The sequence below is a fragment of the Trichosurus vulpecula genome, chromosome 1 (genome assembly GCF_011100635.1).
Source record: "Trichosurus vulpecula isolate mTriVul1 chromosome 1, mTriVul1.pri, whole genome shotgun sequence".
Taxonomy (NCBI): Eukaryota; Metazoa; Chordata; class Mammalia; order Diprotodontia; family Phalangeridae; genus Trichosurus; species Trichosurus vulpecula.
Genome location: NC_050573.1, coordinates 131111175 through 131118697, shown reverse-complemented (window position 1 = coordinate 131118697; position 7523 = coordinate 131111175). Strand labels below are relative to the sequence as shown.

Here is a 7523-nt window from a genome sequence, read left to right as displayed (position 1 = left end):
TTTAAGGGCATTTTACTTTATTGTTAACAGAAAACAAATATACAATTGGCTCCACTTGTTGTCCACAGCTCCTTTGTCTAGCTTTACTGTCCTTCATGTTAAACTGTTCTTCCAAATGATTTGGAGTAACAGCCTGGATCCCTTTTCCACCCCATCTACTTCTTTGACTCAAGAGAAGTTGCATAATATCGGCTTTCTTGTTAATCTAACTGAAATCACTCTAACCCAATTCATTAGTGTTTCAGGGTTCCTTCAAAGCTATAGTAATCATCTCAGGACACAGCAGGTAGCCACTATACATTACTCTGACTGCCATTCAATTTTACTACCCCAAATCTTTATTATATTTGTTGTTATCTCATTCATATATATATATATATATATATATATATATATATACACACACACTGAGATATATAGATATATGTATATATCTATATATGTATGTATGTATGTGTGTGTATATATAGATATAGATATTTGCAAAGCCTTTTTTTTGGAGGGGGGAGGTAAGGCAATCGGGGTTAAGTGGTTTGCCCAAGGTCACACAGCTAGTAAGTGTCAAGCGTCTGAAGTTGGATTTGAACTCAAGTCCTCCTGACTCCAGGCCTGTTGTTCTATTCGTTGTGCCACATAGCTGCTCCAACATAGCCCTTTTTTAGCAATTAAAATAGAAGGTATCTGTTTTACAACACAAATAGTAATTGACTATACTGGAGATTTATTGTATTGTAATATAGACCACTTATAAGTGTTATTTTCATTATTAAAAAGCTTCCACTGTTTTTTGATTGCTTATAATTTGCAAAACTATTCAAAAACCTGAATGTATGCATACAGGTCAGCAAAAAGTGCTCAATTGGAATACCATAAATACTTTATGGGTTGCATTCAAAGGACCATCTGCCACTGTGAGTTTATATCCATCATGAGTTTTTAAAAAATCATAAAATATTTTAATGCAAGCCTACCTTCCTTCGATTTTCCTAAACAAGAAAGCATTTAATAATTAGTTCAAGTTAAGGAAGAACTGTGGTTACTAGAGAAGAAAAGAATTCTATTTGTTTTGAGGTTTCAGTATCCACAAACACCAGGAAGCTATAGAGGTGGCTAGGAGAGAGAGAAAGGCTGATGACTTTGCACAACTCTGCCTCACTTAAATCCAATTCACATGTAAGTCAAGACATCACCCATGATGTCATCAGTCCTTTTGGAAAATACAGGATGAACAACAACAATGGATCGAGCACTGGGCCAGGTGTCAGGAAGACCTCAATTTAAATCTAGCCTCAGACTCTTACTAAATGTGTGACCTTAGGCAAATGCCTTAATATATCTGCCTCAGTTTCCTCACCTAGAATATGTGGATCATAACAGTAGTAACTTCACAGGATAGTTTTTCTAAGGAATAACCAAGTGAGAGAGAGAGAGAGAGAGAGAGAGAGAGAGAGTGATTACAGTACAGTGCCTGACAAATAATAAATAATAAATGCATATTCCCTTCATCCTTAACCCCAAATACCTCGATGCTTATTCCCAACTTTATCTTCATAAGAGTTAGTCTTGGACCCTATTTAAGGTATGAGTATGTGAGGATGGCATGCCTGAATATTCAAAGCCTCAGTGGACTGTCCATATTCCAACTGCATAATTCATCGAACTGTCTTAAATGGACATGATTGAAAAATGAAAAGCTTATATACATTCCATTCCTCTAGAGCTCATGATAGAATTCATTAACATTCCAATGAGATGTCTTCTCATATCATGTTATGGAATTTCTTCAAGTATTTCCTAACAGATATGAAATTAGATTGTTTTATAATTTGCATGCCCATTTTGTCAATAGATCTATAAATCTCCCTCTGGGATTCATCATAGTAATTTCAATGGAAACTTTGGCCTCAATGGCAGAAATCAGGAAAAAAACCACAAAGAAATTACTAGTATCTACTAGAAGGTTGTTAAAAGTGTTTTTGGATTCCTGTTTTCTTGACTCAGAGCTCCAGCTAATACATGAATAATGATAACTTCATGCTTATGACTTTTCATGGCTTTAGTACAATAAGGCAAATGTATTTCAATATTGTGTTCATCTTCATCTATCTATACAAACTTGAGATCATACATTCTTGTGTTCCATAGCTCCCCATAAATTTTTTGGTCAACATAAAAGTCTTTGAAAGCGGTATATCTCCACACTGGAAAGTATATATTGAGATATGGGCACATGATAGTAAGAGCCAAGGATAAATATTCTCTGGATAAAAGATTTATCCATCCATTTTTGAGCCTGGGCAACATGACATCCACAGTAAGAACATCCTACATGGGGAAAATAATGGCTCTAGCAAGTCTTTTTGTTGACTGTGCTTGTGAAAGATAACCTATTAGTTGTACATTCAGTCAAAGACTTGAGAAGGTGTGTATTGCCTCTAGGTGTGAATGGGTTTCAGGTGACCATTAGGTTGGACATCTTAAAGCCTGTTCACAGATGATGCATGAGGTGATAGTTGCGAAGATGGGCTGTGGTGGGAGATGATGCCTTAAGAAAGGCTTAGGGAGGAGGGAAGGCATCACAGGCCCTGTCTAGAAAAAGGAGGAGGAGGAGATGACTTTGATAAAGTGGTTGATGACTGGATGGTGACTACATAAATGCCTCTCGAGTTGAAATTAATTTCTCTGGCGTAAGTGAGATGTTAGCACAAGGATACATCTCTAATGGCTTCTATACTTATGATACATACAATGAGTAAGAGAGTGAATTATTTATTTTCACTTACTTGATTAATGAAAATATACCTATTGCCAGCCTCCAAAAGAAGATACCAAAAATTAATATAAAATATTAATGATTATATATGCAGTAATCAATGAAAATGGCTCAACTTCATCATCTATCTCAGGGATATAAGCTGAATATATGTGTGTCATCACTATAAATATTTAAATGTATTCTTGGAATGAAAAACCACACAAGCTAATTACTATTATTTAACATTTACTTTCATGAATTCTTTAGACTTTGTTCACATTCCAAATATTTGCAATATCCCGCATATATGCCTTTTGTGCAGTTTTAGTTCTTTAAAATCAGATCATTTTGAATTAATATTTCTAAAGTGCTTGGCACAATGCTTGGCACATATAAAGTGATTAATAAATACTTGTTCCTTTTCATCTAAAATTGATCTAGTGAAGTCCAACATCTATAATATCCTAATCACTCAGTCCTTTCATGTTTGGGTAAATTCACCTCAAAATATTATTTTATTTTCAATCAAGGATATTATTTCATCGGTGTAATTCTTGTTCCACCAGAGGAAATCAAATCTCCCTCTATAGTAAATGGCCTTTGAGAGTTGTTGTGGCTAAAAACATCATTGCTGGATAGCCAACTAAAATCAAATAATGAGAATTTCACAGAATTTTGAAGTTCTGAGGAACTTCAGGGACTGTCTAGTCCAACCTCTATCTGAAAAATAATCCTCTCTGCATTTATATCTGATTAGTGACAATTCAACCTGTTCTTGAAAGCCTCCAATGAAGTAGAACCCATTACATGCAGAGAAACCCCCATGTTACTTTTGGATCACTCTATTTTTTTGGAAATGTTTCCTGACATCAAATCTAAATTTTCCTCTTTACAACTTCCACCCATCACATCTGGTTCTGCTTTCTGGTGCCCATTAATATAAGGCTAACTCATCTTCAACATGCCAGCTTTTCAAATGTTTGAAAACAAATATGTTCTCCCTACTGCCACTTCAAGCTTTCTCTTCTCCAAAATAAAGATCTCCAGTTCCTTCAGATGATCCCCATATGTCATGAAGTTTAGACACTTTGTCATCCTAGTTGCCCCCTTTGCATAGATTTCCAGTATCCTTCCTAAAACTCTCCTAAAACTTGGGTCTTTGTGACTTGAGCCTGATACCCTACACCATGTTCCACAAAGCTACCTGGGCATGCATTCAGGAAACTCTTAGTTCAAATTTAACCTCAGATACTTAATATCTGCATGACACTAGATAAGTCACTGAACCTCTCTTTGCCTCAATTTTCTTGATGGTAAAAATGAAGATAGCAACACCTATATTACAGAGATGCTGTGAGGATCAAATGAGTTAATATTTGTCAAAAACATCTTGGCAAAGGGTCTGGTACAGAGTAAATGCTATATAAATACTTATTCCTTTCCTCTCCCCTTTCATCAACTTAGTCACTGTCAAATTTCTCAGGAAATCTGAGTTTCCACAGTAGTGGGGGTTCTCTTTCTCTTTGTCAGCCTGATGAAATCCAGGAACTTCTTCTATGAATAATATTTTAAAACATACTCTAAAATGCATAAAGGAAATTATTGTTAAAATTTAGTTAACAATTTTTAAATCATGTACCCATATTAAGCACTCTTGATTTTGACAAACTCTGGAATAGTTTCCACAAAACAAAATTACGTTTTAAATGTACTTGTTTTAAAAGAATTCAATTGGGTTTTTTTTTTATTGTTGTTGAGTCATTTTACAGTCATGTCTGACTCTTTGTGACCCAATTTGGGATTTTCTTGGAAAAGATATTGGAATGCTTTGTCATTTCCTTCTCCAATTCATTTTACATATGAGGAAACTGAGGCAAACAGAGTTAAGTGACTTGCCTTAGGTCCTACAGCTAGTAAGTATCTGAAGCCAACCAGGTTCTACTCAATGTAAATTGGCCCTTTTATCCCCAAACCCTAAAACTGAATTTAAATATGTTTTCAAATATATAGATATGCATATGTACATATATATATATACATAAAAGTTTATAGGTTGCTTTTTTAATTCACTCATCTCTTTGTTCTACATTTCTTTTTTTTCTCTATGCATAGAAACTTTAAAGATAGAATTATAATTGATGTAGAGATCACTAAAAGTTTCAGATGATTCAAATGAATGTTTTTCAAATAGAAAATATCCGGGAATACAAGTCCTGGATGATTTCTGGTAAGATATCGCCATTGTTTTCTCACTACTCTTTCAAAACAAAAATATTTTCACTTTGCCCTTTTCTGAACAATAACAACAAAATCGAAATAATTCATATGTAGTGGCCATGGTGCTACTCAGATGTGAAGGGGCACACTCAGGCAGGGTGAACCCATGAAAGAGAAGATATATTCCTGGTGAGAAATCTCATAAATTTTGTTCCATTAGTATAGGGACAGATATACAAATGAATATCCATAACTGATGTTCAGCAAGGGTGAGGAGCATTGTAAAACTAAAGGAGAAGATCTATGGTTCTGAGGACAGTAAAATAAACTCTAGCTGCCTCACCCTCACCCTAGCTTGTGCAGCATTCTGGAGATGTCCTGAAGGGTTCATATTAATTTGTTGAGCATCAATTTTTGTTTAGTCTATAAATGAAAACATTTCTTTCTCAGCTCTGGGCATGGAACTTTCCCTATTTTTCTTTACTTACTACTCAGAAAGGTCCCAGCATGATTGAATCAGTTTGAAATGCACAGTGGGTAATGGTTTGGCATTAGTATGTTATGCCTATATAACCACTTTCACGATTTTTTTCCTTCTAATTCTCTAATACTTATTTCACTTAAAATGTGAGTTAGTTATCTAGCTGCCTTCAGGCATTCCAGGCCCACAATTGCCCAAATCCTTCAATGGCCTTTGCTTGGTTCAACTTTCCCTTCATGTTTTCATTCTATATCTCTTCTCCATTTCCATATTCAATCTTCTAGAAAAAGTGTCTGTACTCTGCCTTAACTTTCTCAATTTCCATTAATTTCTCAAACCTTTGTAATCTGTCTTCCTCCCTTCACCACACAATACTGGTCTCTCTAAGAATGCCACTCATCTTACTGCTAAATATCATCATCCTTTTTCTTGGTCCATATCCTTCTTCATCTCTTTTCAATGTTAGACACTATTAAACACCCCACTTTTGGAAAACATATGGGTTTTACAACAGTATGCTGTTGTGACTTTCTTCTACCAGATCAATCCCTCTTACTCTTCTTTACAGAATTATGATCCATACTCCACTGTGTAGTCATGTTTTTATGTCAATGCTTTTTCTTTGGCCTTCTCTCTCTTCTATACTTTCTCTGTGATATTCTCAACTCCCATGGATTCAGCTGTCAACTTTCTGCATATTACTTTCATATTATCATGCCACCATATCATTCTCCGTACCAGTCCTTCTTAACTACCTATTAGATTATCTCCACTTGAATGTATCATAGGCGAACTCAACATATCCAAAACATACCTTAGTATACTTCCCCCTTGAAGCATCTCTCTTCCTAGCTTCTCTATTTATGTTGAGAATACTACCATCACTCTAGTTACCCAGTTTCACCTCCTAGATTTTTCATTCTCATTCACCCCTTATTTCTAATCAGTTGTCATGATTTTCTCCAACTATCTCTACATTTCCCATATTTGTGCCTTGCTCTGCATTCACATCACAATCATCGTAAAATAGCCTCATCTCTGAAGTTTTACAGTAGTTCACTAATTGTTCAGCTTGCATTTAACCAATCTCATATATATCTTTCATATTAGTATCAAATTGATATTCCTAAAATACAAGTCCAACAACATTACTCCCAAACTCAAGAATGTTTATAGGCTTCCCTTTGACATTAGGATAAAATATAATTTCCTTTCTTAGATAGACAGACTTTTTCAGGAGGACTCCAGCCCATTTCCCTACACTGATTACATATCGGTACACCTAGCATAAAGCCTGACATATAGTAGGCACTTAAATGTTTATTTGACTATTATTGGCCTTATTCCCTCTTATACATTACTTTCCAGCTAACCTGGCCTTTTTACTGTTCCTTTGCAATGTCATCCCACCTCTCATAGCTATGCCTTGGTTTCGTCTGCCTCCAATGCCTAGAATGCATTCCCTCTTTACCTGTGCTTCTTGGAATCCTTCATTTCCTTTTAGATTCTATTAAGATAGAGCCTTTTGCATGAGCCTTTTCTTGCTCCCTTCTCTCTTGGTTGTCAGTACCTTTATCTAGGAAATTACCTTATACCTATTTCATATACATATTTTCATATGTATCTTCCTGGTCAATAATGAGCTAACTTTATATAGGACTTTTAATAACTGAAAATTATCTCATATGATCATTGTAACAACTCTATGAGGTAAGTTCTGCTAGGGTCTCTTTTTTATAGATGAGATAATGGGGTCTAAAAGAGATTAAGTGACTCCCAGAGCCACAGTTAGTAAGAGACCAAAGCAGGATTTGGTCCTGGTTCTCTCCTGACTCCAAGTATAGCACTCTCTGTAATATAACACCTCACTGGTCTATGAGCAACTGATACTGACTCCAACTCAAGATAAATTTAAAGTGTTCTGAGCTCAATATGACAGACCAGATTATGTAAACTGCTTATAGAATCTTCAAGAATTCAGCATCACCTCCATATCACAATGAGGAATCAATAGGACTTTAGTGTATGTTGATTGTCCCTTCCCCTTTACCTCTTATTCAGGTTATGAAT

General features: G+C 35.3%; 1 pseudogene; it reads right to left on the bottom strand.

Moving 5' to 3' along the window:
* Positions 1 to 1612: 1612 nt before the first annotated feature.
* Positions 1613 to 2403, bottom strand: LOC118834671 (annotated as a pseudogene).
* Between the last annotated feature and the right edge of the window lie 5120 nt (positions 2404 to 7523).